General features: G+C 33.3%; 1 long non-coding RNA gene and 1 other non-coding gene across 2 annotated transcripts; both read left to right on the top strand.

Annotated features, from left to right (window-relative positions):
* On the top strand, window positions 1,511–5,411 carry LOC109235674. Its single transcript, XR_002069426.1, has 2 exons — window positions 1,511–1,605; window positions 4,782–5,411. It is a non-coding gene; the product is annotated as an uncharacterized LOC109235674 (long non-coding RNA).
* TRNAA-UGC lies at window positions 16,563–16,635 on the top strand. The gene has a single exon. It is a non-coding gene; the product is annotated as a tRNA-Ala (tRNA).

Here is a 16,806-nt window from a genome sequence, read left to right as displayed (position 1 = left end):
TAATTATTTTGCGTAAGGTTTTGTAATTGACATATACTAAATGTATATGCCATAAATTATTTGACTCAAGTAACTAAGAAGAAATTGAACTTTTATTATTGTTAACGACCATTACATTCAGTTTGAAAATGCTCCAGTAAGGTGTCCTTTTTTTATAAACATCTCATTCTTACTTATACAACTTTATCAGATACAAAGACATAGTTAAACTCGTTCTTGATGAGAAGTTCAATAGAGACTAAGTTCTTTCTTATTTCAGGAGTGTGAATGACATTGTTTAGAGTCACCAGCACCTTGCCAGAAGTCATCTTCAGAAATTTCTTTCCATATTCTTCAATCTTGGCCATTCAAGAATTTTCTATTGAGAGCGTCTCTTCGGGGTTCAGTGGGAGAATATGATGCAAACGCTTCTCTAGCAGCATAAACATGGTGGGTAGCTCCAGAAATCAATCCACCATTCATTGGAATTTCCTATCAAGTTATATTCCGAAAGTATTGCTCACAAGTTATTCATATTCTCATTCTTTTCGATCATGTTTGCTTGACCCTTTTTCTTATCTTTCTTTGGGGCATGACAATGTGCAAATTTATGTCAAGCTTTTCTATAGTTTTACCAATTTCTTTTGAACCATTTCTTGCTCAGATTATTCTTTGGTCCAGAACGCTTCTTCATCTTTCTATTATTTTGTGGAGCATCCATAATAATATTTGCTCCTATTATTGTTGAGTTTCTATGAACCTTCTTTTCAGTAGTCTTATTGTCCTTTTTGATCCTTAACCGAATAATAAGATCTTCCAGCGATATCTCTTTGTATTTGTATTTCAACTAATTTTTGAAGTCCTTCCATAAAAGAGACAGCTTCTCAATCAATACTGTAACTTGAAGTGGTTTACTGATGACCAAACCTCCAACCAAAATTTTTGTAAGTAACTACACAATTAATACTTTCATCATAAGCATTAATTCGAATTCTTTAATTCTAGTTACACCTTCAGTGAGGAGATTATGAACGGTAGTTTGTAATTCTTGGACTTGGCTATTGAAAGACTTATTGTCGACCATTTTATAGTGCAGAAGCAAAAGGGAAGGATACTATCTCAATTGATAGCGTTGTTGAAACCCGTATCTTTTTTTGGCCCACTTTCTAGACCAAGAAGTCTGGACATTGGCACGATACGTATTAAATTATTACTAAATATAAAAGCGTGATATTTCTTTGAAAAATTAATTTAAATAGCCGCTCACCCAATCACTTAAATTAAAAATAATCAAAATAGTCATTAAAAGTATAGTATACATAATTTAGGTATTATATGTATATAATTATGAATAATAAATATATAATTATGTATATAATTAAAAAGAGTAAACAATAAATGTGATCGGCTATTTGTCTTAATATTCCTACAATTTCTTTTTGGGACTAACTTGAAAGAAAAAAAAAGTAGTAACTTGCTATTTGTGTAAAATTCTTAATTGTAATCCCAAAATATTTTCCAGTATCAATAGCCCTCACTTACTCTTATTCTTTTCCGTCTTTTCTGCCTCTCCGCCATTTCAATCTCTGCTTTCCATCACCGTTCTCGACTTGATCAAGAACCCAGGTAATCTCTATATACACGATCTTAGGCTGTTAACAATCTTGGACAATTCTTTTATGTTGAAGTAGAGAACAATAAAAAAACATCATGCAACTGTATAAATAGGGTGCTTATGGTTTTCGGTCCAGAAAGAAACTAATTAATGAACAAACAGTTAATGGGTCTTCTCTTTATTTGTTTATTTGGTGTATGTTCACCTACAACCATGTGTTCTCTTTTTGCTAAATGTTTCTGTATTAATTAACAACAACAATAACATACCCACTAAAATCTAGTCTGGGAGAGTCGGGGTAGGGGCAGTGGCGGAGGCAGGATATCTAGTCCACGAAGGGGGTTCAAATTTTTTTTTGTAGCTAGTGGGAATTGAACCTATGACCTTATAAAGGTTTTGAACCCCCTTGACCACTAAACTACACTTTTGGGTTGTGTTAAGGGTTGTGTTAACTTAATATATAGAGGTAAAATCCAGATTATGCCCTATATATACCATGTAATTTTTCGACGAACCCCCTTCCGCCCCCCAAAATCCGCCCCTCGGTAGGGGTTTACGTAATATTAAGGTTCTAGGAGCATTGCCTGGTTTATTGATTTAGTCAAAAGATTGAAGTGAAAATAGTTAATTTTATTTTATTGCATACCTTTTCCCTTCAGTTTGGAATACTCAGTTACTAAAAGCTGTGGATTTCGGGCATGCTAATATTGTGTGTCATGTTTGTTCTTTTGTGCCTCTCTACCCAAGGGTGGGGTAAGGTATGCGTACACACTACCCTCCCTAGACCCCACTAGTGAGATTATAATGGGTGTTGTTGTATGTTTGTTCTTTTGTCCTAAGAGATTCAGGAAACACAGTATGCATTTAAAATTGGAATTGAGTGAATACAATTGGGTGTGGTGAATGGAAAAAGCAGTTACGGGTCCTTGATTTTAATACGATAATTAGCAGCAGTAATGGTTCCTTGTTTTGAATATGTTTTTTTTTGCTAACTAGTAATTCATTTAGAAGGTAGGCTTTTCAACGTCATGTTTTGAGTCTATCCAAATTGCAAAAGTTGACTTTGAATCTGTCCGAATTACGATGTTTGACTTTGAATCTGAATTAGTGTTCCTGTTGTAACGCTTCCCAGATTTTCCATGTACACTATGATCCACTTTATTATCCTCTTTAGTGAGCCTACAGATAGAGAACCTTCACAGCCTGTAAACTCCTGATTTAGACATGAAAATAGGCCATCCCGAAGCTTTTCCTCATGGAATGGGAAGACCGATGCCACTATCACCTCTTGTCTTTGCTTCCTTACAAAATTCGACTAGGAGGGAAAGCACCTTAACTTAAACCTCTACTGAAAAATGCTCTTTTTTAAGAGAGAGGCTTAAGGTGCATTCGTCACGCCTTGAAGGAGAGAAGTAGGAGATGTAAAGATGGATGGGAACTTATTAGTAAGAGAAGGCTACAACAACTAGTAGAATAGATGGAATGAGAAGAGCCAAGAGTAAAGTAATGACGCATCAAATTTGCTGGTGGTGAGATTGATATGTGAGGGATGAGCATGAGAGTGGGGAAGTTAATAGTTTGGAGTGTTTATTTGCCAAGTACTTGCCCTGCTGTTAGAAGAAAGTAGAAGAAATAAGGAATTCGAAATAGAGAATCTGCACTTTCTAATGCAAGAGAACTATTTGTTGAATAAAGACTGAGTGGTCTTCTCTCATTAGCTCAGAAAAATCTAATGAATGCATTTCTGTCTATTTACCAACACAATTAGATTCTGGCACAAAAGATATCTAGAAAGCATCATGATGAATGACTCGCTCGTTCTGTTGGGAAGTTACAAGAGCGAAAAGGTGAAGCACAATAGAAGCAGAAGTAAATAGATAGGATTGTTGCTTTTTACTGACTTATTGGATCCTATAAGAGAAACTTACGCAAATATAACTAATAGGACAACTCTCGAGAAGTCAAAGGCAAAACAAAGTAATAAAAATCTACTTACTTTAAAGTAGCTTCAATAAGGTAGCTTTAAGGAAAGTGAGATTTTTATGCTAATTATCTATCAGTTGTAGTGACGTTGTTTGTCTAATTCTACCGAACTTTGCCTTTGATAGGAAGGGTTAAAATTCTAGAGGCATGCTTCTATTTTTAGCTTTTCCAGATTTGGGTGATCGTCTATTTTCTAAGTATGGTTTTGTATTGTCTCATATATATATATATATACGCAATAATAAGCATTCGACTAAAGTGTTCTTTACTTGATGTTTGAAAGTTTAAAGTGAGGGGCTATCAAAAGAATACGTATTGAGTGGCTTTCCTCCCGAATTTTAAATTTGTCTCAAAAGATCTGTAGATTTTGATGAAGTTAATGATTTCTATAATGGCATCTCCTTAGTATACAGTGTGTTAATAAATTGAATTCCATTCCATTTCCTTGAGTTTAATAGCAATAAATCTTTGGCAAGAAATCGGTATAGTATAAGATTTTTTATGCTTATAGTGTGATACCTAATTACAAATCGTTATCTATCATCTAGAACAAGAAATCTTTGACATTGCATTCCCCTGCTGTCTAGTCCTTTGCCCCTGGTTTTAGTAGATCATGCTCTTGTAAGGATTTTGGGTCATATTCGCAGCGTCTTTTGCTTCAAAACAATTTTACGAGCTAGATGTCTCCTTTGGTTATGTAGTTGGCAGTACTTAGCCCCCGTAGATTGCCATATTAACTTTTTGGATTTTGTCAGCTCTTTTGCTTTAGCCTAGTATTTCTTTTTTTTTTTTGTATCAAAGCTGACTCTTTCCCCCTCTTGTACTTCTTGCATCTTCTTGATGCCTTTTTCTATATAACTCATTACTTCATAAAAAAAAAAACAATTTTACGAGCTAGAGAATTATTCTGTTCTAGCTTTAGGTTTCAGTCTACAAGGAATGAAGTTTAACCAAGTGGGCTTATGAACTACTAGATTATATTTTCCCCAGTAAAAGTCAGTTGATAAATGTTTGTACGGTCAAACCCTTTTTTACTGTTTCGTGTTACTTTTGTGCTATTAGATAAATGGTTCATTCCTTCTGTTGTGCTACAATATACTACATCTTTTTTCTTAAGACGAATGGTTCGCTTATAATGTGCTATTGAGTTCATTGCTAATCAATTGTGTTGTCTTTATAACAACACATTTATCGTGTTTTTCAGTTAAACTAAATGGCTAGTTGGGAAACTAACAAATTGGTATCCGCTCATCCAAATGATCTGTTTGATGATGAAAATAAAGGAAAGGCATGTTGGGATATTAGCCACTTGGTATCTCCCGATCCGAATGTTCTGTCAGATGATGAAAATAACGAAGAGGAGAAACTTCGAAGGGAGCAAGAGGATACGGAATGGTTTGCTTTGTGTAAAATAACATGGAAGCTTATCTTCTTGTATTATGAAGAATACATATGCGACGTACCTTACAGTAAGGCAAAACATCTTGTAGCATCAATAAAAGAGGATATACACTCTCTAATAGAGTTTATGTCGAGCCAAACCACTGCTACATCTCCTGCAGTAGATGAGCCCACCATCGACAAGTGTTTTGCCATTTTAGAAAATATTACTGATATTCCTCCGGGGAGTCATGCTACCCTTATTTTATTAGAAAAAAAGAGCGTCTTTCAACAAAAAAGGATGCAACTTAATGAAATACATATGGGAAGTCTTTGGTTATGTTGCCGGTTGTCGGTCGTCCAATTGCATTCTTTTATGTATATTAGTTTGTATAAGCCATTAATGTGCTCCAAGTCAAGTTTATTTAAAATAGAAAAACTCTTTCATGCTCCATCCGTTTTCTTCAATAACAAAAGTTATTTGTTTGATGTAATTTGTATTATGAGACTATCATATCTTTATCCATTTTTTTTTAAATTCTTGTAGATGAACAGAGAACACGTAACCTAATTAGCAAATCTTTTCTCCCATATAAGTTAATTAGCAATTTGATTATGCCTTTCTAATAACTTCTAAGAAATATTTTTTCTATCATAAAATTAATTCAAAAGACTACAAAAGTGAATCGATAATTGCGGGGTAAATAGTATTTGTCTTTTCTTTTGTCAGTCTAAAGGGTGTTCAAATATTTTTGTTGTTGAGCTTTGAATAAAGTTGTTTCTAGAAAGAAAAAATCCAATCTACCATTTTTTGTATTTATATTTCTTTCGCTTCATGTTGCTATTGTTAAAGATGGTTTCTCTGATAATATGTTCTGTTTTTTATGTTTTTCTTTTGTCTAGATGTGTGATGGTTTAAATTGAATAAAGTGAAAAATTTAATTTTACATGTGGAGTTTTCGCTCTACCTTTTAACGACGACTATAATCTATTTCCACTATAATTCAGAAAATGGACAATACTGCAATTTGGAATTAGTTGTAATGGATAGTACGGGCATCAAATATTTTTGTTACTCAAAGGTTCTCCAATGCATCAAAAATTTTGTTGGCAGACTTTCGAGATGAACAAAATCTGATACTAGCTAGGCTAATGACAATATGATATGGTTTCCTCATTCTCAGATATTTATATCAAATAATTAAAGAACAAGTAAGAAAATATTTAAGAATATAAATATGTGAGAAAGAGAAAGAAGAAAGGTTGGTAAGAGTCAACACTTCTAATGATTCTGCAAGCATAAAGATCGAAAAGTAAAATGTCAAATCGATCTTTTTACTCTTTAAAAATAAAAAATTGGTGGATAAAATTATATTACGATTAAATATTCAAAACAAGCAATGAACTAATACTAAGAATCTGAATCAACATAAAATAAATTATTTAACACCAAATAATTAAATCTTTCAATTAATTATTCCGCAAGAGAATCCAATTCAATTATTTTTTAAATTCATCTTATGAGTAAAATTATTTTTCAAGTTAAAACAAAATCTTAGGGTACATAAATTTATTCCATAAATAGAGCGTTAGAGATTAAAAAAATTAGAACACAAAGTAAAAAGGGTTAATATAGTATTAAGAATCAAAAGGCCATACAAGTGTCTGAGGAAGCACAATCAAAGTTAAATTCTGAACATGAATAAGCTTCAAGACCATATTATAAAGAGACGACTATGGTATAACGGGATTATCACTTGTAGATTCCTCTGACGGAATCGAAATAATATTGACATGTCAAGCATTACTTGCAAATGTTAGATCAAGAGGTATACAACTCACTCTAGATTTGATATACCTTTAGAGTTGAGGTCATACAACTCACTTTAGATTTGATATATCTTTTCAAACAATTTAAATAATCATCGCAAATATATCAAAACAGAGCAATGGTGTTAAATTTATAAGGAAAGTAAAATTTATAATATGGAATAAAACGGTTATGGCTAAGCATCGAATGATCGAAATAAGGAGTTTTAGAGATATATTGGATATCAATGAACATTTGGTGAAAAGGTAATAGTTTAGGAGGTGATTTCTGTCAAGTACTACTAATAGTTCCAAAATTGACGAAAGCAGAGATTGTAAAAGCTAGCTTGCCAAAATCATGTTTATGGCCTCAAATGAAAATGATTCTGACAAAAAAATAAAAGTAAGAACAGATCCAGAATTCAGTGACTTTTTGCTTCGTCTCCGAAACGAAGTAGAGCATATAATAAGAGATGATTTGGTTCTTCCAGATCACTTAGTTATCAATCTAATAGTAGTGAATTTAATAGGGGAATATTTCCATCATGAGATTAAAATGCAATTTGTGCAAATCACATAATAGAAATTAAAGAGCTATCTTTGCTAGCAGAAATTAATATGTTGATCAACTAAATAAAAGGTTGATTACTAAGTTTTATGGTAAAAATATTTTTTTTTTGTAATTTTTGACTCAGCAGAATATGATACTAATAATTACTACCTCGAAGAATACTTAAAACTTTAACACCAAATGGCCTTCTATCATACATGTTTGTTGTTAAGTTCATTTCTTACGGATGTTAGTATCACCGTATATATAATAGACTAAGTTAAAAATTGATTTTGAACTGCAAATAAGTTGATTTTGAAGAAAAATATGCCCCTTATACTACTGAAAAACTTAGATCTGCCGAATAGATTATGTAATAGCACACAAATGGTATATAAAAATTCATGCATGTAGAAATTATGATACTGGTCAATGTGCTTCTAAGTGCATGTTTATCTCCGAATTCAACTTTCGTCTTTAGAAATTGAAGAATATCCTTTTAAATTTGTGTGAAAATAATTTTCAGTATGTTTATGTGTTACAATTATTATAAATAAAGCACAAGGACAAACATCCTAAATATTGGACTATATTTACCGCAATATATTTTTGCACGAACAACTATATGTTGCTCTTTCAAGAGGGATATAAATATCTACAACAAGAGTTCTGGTTATGATGGAGCAACCAAAGCATTAAAAGGAAAAACATACACAAAAGAAACATCGCCTACAAACAAATGTTCGGCAAGATACCATAATATTAAATATTATTAAACTATAATACATAATTATCTAACTAACATGACCAAATTGATCATTTGTGTAAGTTCTGATGATATCCATTCATTTTGAATTTATGTATTATGCTAATGTATAATATTTTTCGGCATTGAGATGATTGTTGTATATACATAAAATTTCTCTCATTAATTAGATTTTGTTGTTCTTTCATATGAATAAATGTTTAAACCATCATGTGCTATTATTAACGTGCAACGCACGTTTATAGATACTAATATATATATATATATATATATATATATATATTACGAGGAAACAAGATTTTTGTCGTTATGAAATTTTTGATTGAGAAAGTCAGTGTTTGTTGATCTATCCAAGAATTTAACTAAAAAATATGGGGTTAACTCTACGCATGGAATGTCGAGATGTTATGCATGTTTTTGATGATATGTGAAAACGAAGCTGGAAATCGATCGATATATGAGATCTTTCAATACTCATGAGTCATGAGAGACAATTCATAATGTTTTAATGACCATTTTGTGAGCTTGCTAGGGATATTATTAGGTGGAAATCAATGGACCATCTTTTATTTGAACATCGAGAAGCAGCCCAATCTCTTAAAAAGCAATTGGCACTACTTCCATCTCCCTCTTTGTGTGACAAACAAACACCAAATGCTATTCCTCCGCAATCAAAATGGTTCAGTTGCGCGAAAATTAAGGCACAATCCACACCAATATCCCCATGGTACGCCTTTAGGAAATGTCAAATCTTTGACATTTGAATCGGGTGATTAACAACATTGTCCATTGGAGAATTAATTTGAACTTCCAAGAACTCAACTTCAGTATCATTACAATCTATTGTGACATTGCCTTTTAAACTTCCTGCTCATGTATAGTGAGACTGTCAATTTTTTTGACAAAGAGTTTGCTAGAAGATTTGATAGTTGTTTAGGTCCATTTGGGATGGTATTTACTTGGTTTTTTGGGAAGAAAAATACAAGGGGCATACAAATGTTAGTGAGGCCTTGATCTAGTAGGGAAAGTTTGTGCAATCTTTGAGTAGATGGAGTGGGAGAGAAGGGTTTGATGATTTACAACTAAGCTAGCAATATATATACATACGAGCACTCAAACGTTGAAAGAAATTAATAAACAAAATATTTATCTATTTGCAGTTCTTTTTTTTTGCGCTAAGATACAACTCCATAATGGAGAATCCAGAGGGTGCTATATAAATTTTAACTATATGTTGGAAAAACTATTTTAAAACAAATTTTTCTTTTTGTTGCAGCACTTACAATTGTGAAATGTTAAGTAATTTCTGTTAGGTTTCGTGAATGGGCGTGAATGTAAAATGGAAGAGACATCTTTTGGATTGCACCTCTTCATCTCACTCTTTCATTGTCTATAAATTTTAGAGGCTTAGTCTCATTTTCATACATGGAAAAAATTCTGAATTTCTCCCATTTTTCATGCATTTTTTTTCCAAAACAAAATATTAGTGTCATGTGTGATTTGCTCCGCCTTATTGCGTTCGCTGAAACACTGGTGTTCGAGGTACCGCTACATCAATGTGGATAATCCGTTCTATCGTGGGAGGAAATAATCCTAAACCTTAGGTACTAGGAGGGGATTAACTTCCTTAAAGACACACTGTGAATTTAGCGGGCTCGAATTTAATTTTGTTCTTCCTATGCATTTCTGTTTCTCTTTTACTTTACATTTCGAACACAGGTTATTAACAATCTTAAGGAACTTATGGTTGATAGCAGGGAAAAAAAATAGAAGTGACAGTCTTCTGTCATGGAGGAAAATGACGAAGCGACGTGCTCTGCGGTTTGATTACGGAGTTGAAATTGTTATATTTCAATTGTTAAAATTTAACAATAGGAGACAAGAAAGATTGAATGATCAATTCTTCTTTGTCGATCGTAGCCATGGGCATGAAGTAGGATAAATTTTGTGAATGCAGTTCCCATTTCATTCTTAATATTCCAATGCTTCATCGGTGAGGACCACAAATATACCCAATGACTTGGTAAAGATTTTGTTGTTTGTCAAGTACCGGAGAATTTAACGATAGCGTCATCAACATGAAGAAGTCGGGAATTTGCTTCTATGATGTCATGTCTATAAATCGTTTAGATATGGCAATAGTTTCAGTATGTGGATGGCGTCTGCAATAAGATTGGATCTGCTTCAAATTTTTAAAATTGAAGTGAAGGAAAAAAGAACGGAATGTTGCATTAGACTATGAATTATCAAGGCAAACTTTTAAAATTTTAGCATGGTCTTGAAGATTGGGTTTACTGGTTAAGTGCAAAGGCATTAAGTTACTGCCATTCTCATGATTAGTATCATCATGACATGTTCTAATGGGTTAATGATTGTGTCATTAAAAAGACACAAAGGAAAAGGAAAAAAAATATATAGAGAGAGGATGGCTTATGTGACAAATGAGGACGTTCAAACAAAGAACGTCTGTCACATTGGTTTAAGGTTAGACAAACGACACCTGGATCCCTAAAACATAAGCCATCCTGAAATGGTTTCACGTTGTCAGCTGGATCAATCACTAGTCTAAGTCAGCAGTAAAATACTTGACAACTGTGGCATTTTTGCGGCGAAAGATGACTAGTCTTTCTGGTTATTACCATCTTAAGTGGGATTAAGTACTTCATCAGAAAGTGATGATAACTATACCGGGTTATGCTTTCTTTATTCTACTTATTTTTAACTGATTTTTTACTCTACATGATTTATGAAATTCAGTTTCTACGGTAGATAATTATTATGTGATGATCTCAAAAGTATACTCTATTTGCATGCCCGAAATCGATTTGTTGGTATACAATATGATAATATGCATAAAATTGAGTGAAAGATTATTTTCAAGATGGTTAGATGTGAATTGAGCTTACATTAATAATTGAAAGTATTCTTGAGATCTTGAATGTAATAAATGTAAATATGTACATATATGTATTTGATTAGAGAAAGAGATCAAACCGTTTAAAGTGTTATAATAGTTTAATTGGAAAACCATTTGGAAATGGAATGAAAATTCTCGTGATTTTCTACACGCGTTATGGAGAATAACATCTTCGTGATTTTCTACTCCTGCTTCGAGATCAAAATCTGCGTGATTTTTTACTCGTTCGTTGAGATTAAAGTCTTCGTGACTTTCTACTCTTGTCAGAAAGTAAAGTTTAAGTGACTTTATACTCGTTTTAGAGATTAAAATCTTAGTAATTTTCTATTCCAATTTATTATTCGGCTTGAAGATTAAAACCTTCATTATTTATTAAATTTGATTGTGTTGCATATTACTCGGTTTGAAGATTACAAAAAACTTCACCATTTATTAGATCTAGTTGTATCAGACGTTACTCTGTTTCAAGATTAAAAACTTCACCATTTATTAATTCTGAATGTGTCAGATGGGTTTGAAGATTAAAAACTTCACCATTTATTAATTCTGGATCTGTCGTGACACAAACAACAAGTTCTTGTAGTTGGCTCTACAATGTAATAGGGGCGTCTATTATGAATCTCCTTTTGAAAAAATATATTTGAAATATGAAATTATTCACCAAACGACCGCTCCTAGTCACCGCAATCTAATGGAATTGCGGAAATAAAGAATAGAACCTTAAAGGAGATGATGAGTACAATGTTGATAAGTTCTGTTTACCCCAGAACTTGTGGGGGAAGCTATTTTTACGGCTAACCGAATACTCAATCTAGTTCCCCACAGTAAAACGCAATCCATTCCATATGAAAAATTGAAATGAAGGAAGCCCAACTTCAAATATTTTAAAGTGTGGGGGGTGCTTGGCTAAAGTGCAAGTTCTTAAACCCAAAAGGTTAAAAATCAGACCGGAAAATATTGAATGTGTTTCATAGGATATGCAACAAATAGTAAGGCGTACTATTTTCTGGTTCATAAATTAGAAAATCCCGACATTCATATTAATACGGTAATCAAATCAGATAATGCTGTTTTTTTTGAGAATATTTATTCGTATAAAAAGGAATGTGAGTCGTCTAGTGAAATATCTTAGCGACCTCGGGAATAAGAAAAGGAAAGTAGACCTAATGAGGTGAATCCAAGACGGAGTAAACGTCAAAAGACAACTACTTCCATTGGATCAGATTTTATGACATTCTTGTTAGAAAATGAGCTTCAAACTTTGGAAGAAGTTATGTCTTACTTGGAAAGAAGCAGTCAATAGTGAGACATAATCCATATTAAGTAATCATACTTGGAAATTGGTTGATCTTCCTCCGGAAAATAAACCTTTGGGTTCTAAGTGGATTTTCAAAAGGGAAATGAAAGTTGATGGCACTATTGAAAAATATAAGGCAAGATTAGTTGTCAAAAAGTTAAGAAAATGAGAAGGTCTTGATTATTTTGATATATACTCGTCGGTAACGAGGATTACATCTATTCTGATGTTAATAGCGTTAACCGCCGTGTATGACCTTGAAATCCATCAGATGGACGTAAAGACAACCTTCTTAAATGGAGATTTGGAGGAAGAAATTTATATGGAACAACCTGAAAGGTTCGTGGTTCCTGGAAAAGAAAGAAGGTGTGTCGACTTGTTAAGTCACTTTACGGACTAAAACAAGCACCCAAATAATGGCATGTGAAATTTGACTAGAAAATGTTGTCAAATGGTTTCAAACTAGTGTATTTACATTAAGAATACTCTAGATTATATAGTCATTATTTGTTTATATATGGATTATATGTTGATAGAAAAGGCACATGAAACGTGTGAAATGTCGGGGCATTTAGCTTATGCATAAGAAAAGCTAATGTTAGACGTGATGTCTATATTATTTAGAAGAACTAGATGATATGATTCTTCGAACCCCACGAATCCTTAAGGATATTGATATGGTAGTCGGTGAATTCATTACTTGTTCAGTCTTAGTGATGACTAGTGATGAAACTACAAATTCGGAAGTTGTTTACGTGCCTTTACAGAAATAATTTGTTCTTTCTTGAACATTTATAATGTTTAGCTCTTTTATGAAAAGTGTCACCTGGAAGGCTGCGACTTTTAATGAAAAGTGTGTTTGTATGTTTTGTATAAATATGACCGTTCATGAATGAACGTATTAATACGTTGGTCTATAATGAGGTGAACCAACCAATGAACATGACCAAAATTCATTGCAAGTTGAATTTGTTTCATGAATGAAGTTGCTATAATTTGCATATCATATAGACGTATGAATAAATAACATACAAATGCTTGAAAATGGCGGAGTGATTGCGAAATATGTTAGATATTAAAAGGTTGTGGCCACAACTGATGCCAATCATTCCTGCTGTTGTTATAATATACTATTGCTACATTAAGTATAGTCAATAATCTGATATGCAATTGAAAGTTGAGATGCATTAGTCTACGACATAAGAAAGTTCGCATTGAACTGTCAAGACAATGAAATGAGTGTTGAGATATTTGAAATATACTCAAAATTATACTTTGCACTATAATAAATATCCCGCAGTAATGAAGGAATACAGGGATAAAAACTAGATCACCGATTCGACTGTTTTAAAATCCACAAGTGGATATATTTGCACAGACGGTGAGGAACAGTGTCTTGGAAATTATCCAAATAAACGGGTATTGCCGCTCTATAATGGAGGCTGATTTTATAGCCTTAGACAAGGCCGGTGAAGAAGTTGAATGGCTCCTAAAATTTTCTTGAAGATATTTGATTTTGGCCCAAATTGTTGGCACATATATGCATATATTGCGATAGTCAAGCAACAATATGAAGGGCTAGGAGCATTATGTATAACGGAAAATCTTGTCATATACGACGAAGGCATAAAAGCGTTAGGCAACGATTCTCTAGGGGAATTATCATAATTGACTATGTGTGGTCAAGCGATAATGAGTCGGGTCCACTTACAAAAGGCCTAACTAGAGAGGTAGTTGAGAGATCATCGAGGGGAATGAGACTATGGCCAAGGACAAGTCATTGTGGCGGTAACTCTACCTAGAAGACTGGAGATCCCAAGATCTAGGTTTAAGGAGCTCAAACAAAGTCATTAATGACGGTTCAACATTGTCAAATAAATTTTTTTTTGGTCCATTCTCGTGATGAGACAATGTTCAGTACCAAGGATAAATCATTAAGGCTTTTTAATGGTTTCTAAGTTTGATACGGAGTATATCAAATAGTGTATCTATGGGATAATACGTTTAGGAATCACCTATGTAAGTGTGAAGTGTTAGCCGCTTCAAGGAGAATTCTGTAAGGCCAATTCTCTATGCACTTATGAAACCAGGCGGTGTTCATGGCTGAAACGAACACAACAATGAGAACCAAAGACGGTTAAGGGTTGATTGCGTGACTTATGGTTGTCTAGGTATACACCAAAGCTCGATGGTTCAAAGATAGTAAATCTACCGATTGACCGAGTATATCCGACATATGTTCACTACGGAAAGTTCAAAGGGAAACCTACTTATCCAGACGCGATTAATCCTTACTTGCGAATCCCACAAGATTTTTGCATGTTTTTTAAATATATTGCCATTCCCCATTCATGTGGGGGATTGTTAGGTTTCGTGAATGGGAAATGGAAGAGGCACTTTTTTAATTGCACCTCTTCATCTCACCCTTTTATTGTCTATAAATTTTAGAGGCTTAGCTTCATTTTCATACATGGCAAAAATTCTGAAATTCTCCCATTTTTCTTTGCATTATTTTTCCAAAACAAAATATAAGTGTCATGTGTGATTTGCTCCGCCTTATTGTGTTTGCTGAAATACTGGGGTTTGAGGTACCGCTACACTAGTGTGGATAATTCGTTCTTCCCTGGGAGGAAATAATCCTAAACCTCAGGTACTAAGAGGGGATTAAGTTCCTTAAGGACACACTATGAATTCAGTGGGCTCGGATTTTTAATTTTTTTCTTCCTATGCATTTCTGTTTCTCTTTTACTTTACAAAATTTTCTGGTTTCGAACACAGATTATTAACAATTTCTCAAAATTCTCGCATAGTACCACTAAGCATGAAAATATAAGTTTCAATATAGTACTAGTATGTCTAGCATATTCTTCTAGGTCTGTTATGTAGGGGTGTCAATGGTTCTGTTCGGCCGGTTATTTTATAAAATTTGTACCATACTAATATTTCGGTTATTCTATTATGTATAACCAAAATTATACTTTTCGAAACCGTCCCAATCATGTCAGTTTTTATTTCGGTATCGGTACGGTTCGGTTAATTTTCGGTATTTTTTAAAATGTCATGTATAATTCACCAGTAGAAATAAAATTCAATAACACACGAGCTTTTATAGGACTTAGCAAAACTCTCTAGAAATTTTTACTTTTCAAAGGGTGACGAGTTAAAAAAAATGAAAGATGGCTAGAGTGTAGACCCATCAACTATTCGACAACAGCGTAAAAGTAGCCAAGTAAAAGCAAAGAAAATATAAATCTCACGAGTGAAAAGATATTAACCAAGCTGGGATTCAAGAATAAAGTCTATATTAAATATTCAAAAAGATAAATCTAAATTATATGAAAGGAAATATATTCAATACATCGTAGTTTGCTACTCATAGTTGCTAGAATACTTTGTGTCTTGCTAATAAAGATACTTGAAATAACTTAGTTTAAGTATAAGTAGCATAATAGGTTTTAGGAATTAGTATTTTGAGTTTAATTACTTGTTGGCTCGTAACAGTTTTCATAATTCCAAGGCACAATGAAAAATTTAATGCTTTATTAGTTTTAAACTTACTATATAAATATATTTTCCACATGTAAAATTTATTCGGTACAGTTTGGTATTTTTTCGGTTTATTTTTATAAGATAAGAAACCTACCCTAATTATCGGTACGGTTATAGATTTATATAAAAACCTACGATTTCTTTAAATCAAGCCTAAAAATCGGTTCGGTGCGGTGCGATTCGGTCGGTTTAGTCGGTTTTCAAATATCCATTGACACCCCTACTGTTATGTTTAGGTTGCCCATTCTTCTTTCATATAGTTTAGCTTTACGTTTTTTTCTTTCTACTATTCTTCAATTTTATGTCTCTTCATTATTCTTTTTTCATTTGTTCATGTTATGCAGCAGCAGCACCACTGAGTTATATATATTGTCAGCCGTTGAGAAAGAATATGCAAGTGCCATTTTTTTTCAAAAGAAAGCTAGATATTGTTTGTCCAACCAGTAATAGATAGTAAATTCTTTTATTCTTTTTTGGCTGGGTGGTGGTGGATGAACTCAAGAACAATAAAGGACATTGGAATGTAGAAATACGCTATTAAAACCCATTTGGTATAGTTTAAAGAATTTAATTTGATTCCATCAGCAAATCAGATGATACCCTAACCATGGCATGGTCTAATAATATGATTCCATTAACCAGGGATGTTGCTGACGATTCTGCTAAATTTGACCACTTGATGTCGAATTCATTATCTATAACATAAATGTCACAGATGGGGATGTAGCTCAAATGGTAGAGCGCTCGCTTTGCATGCGAGAGGTACAGGGTTCGATCCCCTGCATCTCCATTTCTCTTTTATGTATCTGAGCATTTTCCGGTTGAAATGGGGTTACACCAAGGTTCTGCACTCAGTCCGTTCTTATTCCCCCTGGTGATGGATGCGTTAACAACCATATTCAAGGGAAGTGCCATGGTGCATGCTATTTGCCCGATGACATAGTCTGATTGATGAGTCACG

The sequence above is a fragment of the Nicotiana attenuata genome, chromosome 12, assembly GCF_001879085.1.
Source record: "Nicotiana attenuata strain UT chromosome 12, NIATTr2, whole genome shotgun sequence".
NCBI classification, from domain to species: Eukaryota; Viridiplantae; Streptophyta; class Magnoliopsida; order Solanales; family Solanaceae; genus Nicotiana; species Nicotiana attenuata.
Note: the sequence above shows the minus strand (reverse complement) of the source record. Positions and strands in the feature narration are given on the sequence as shown.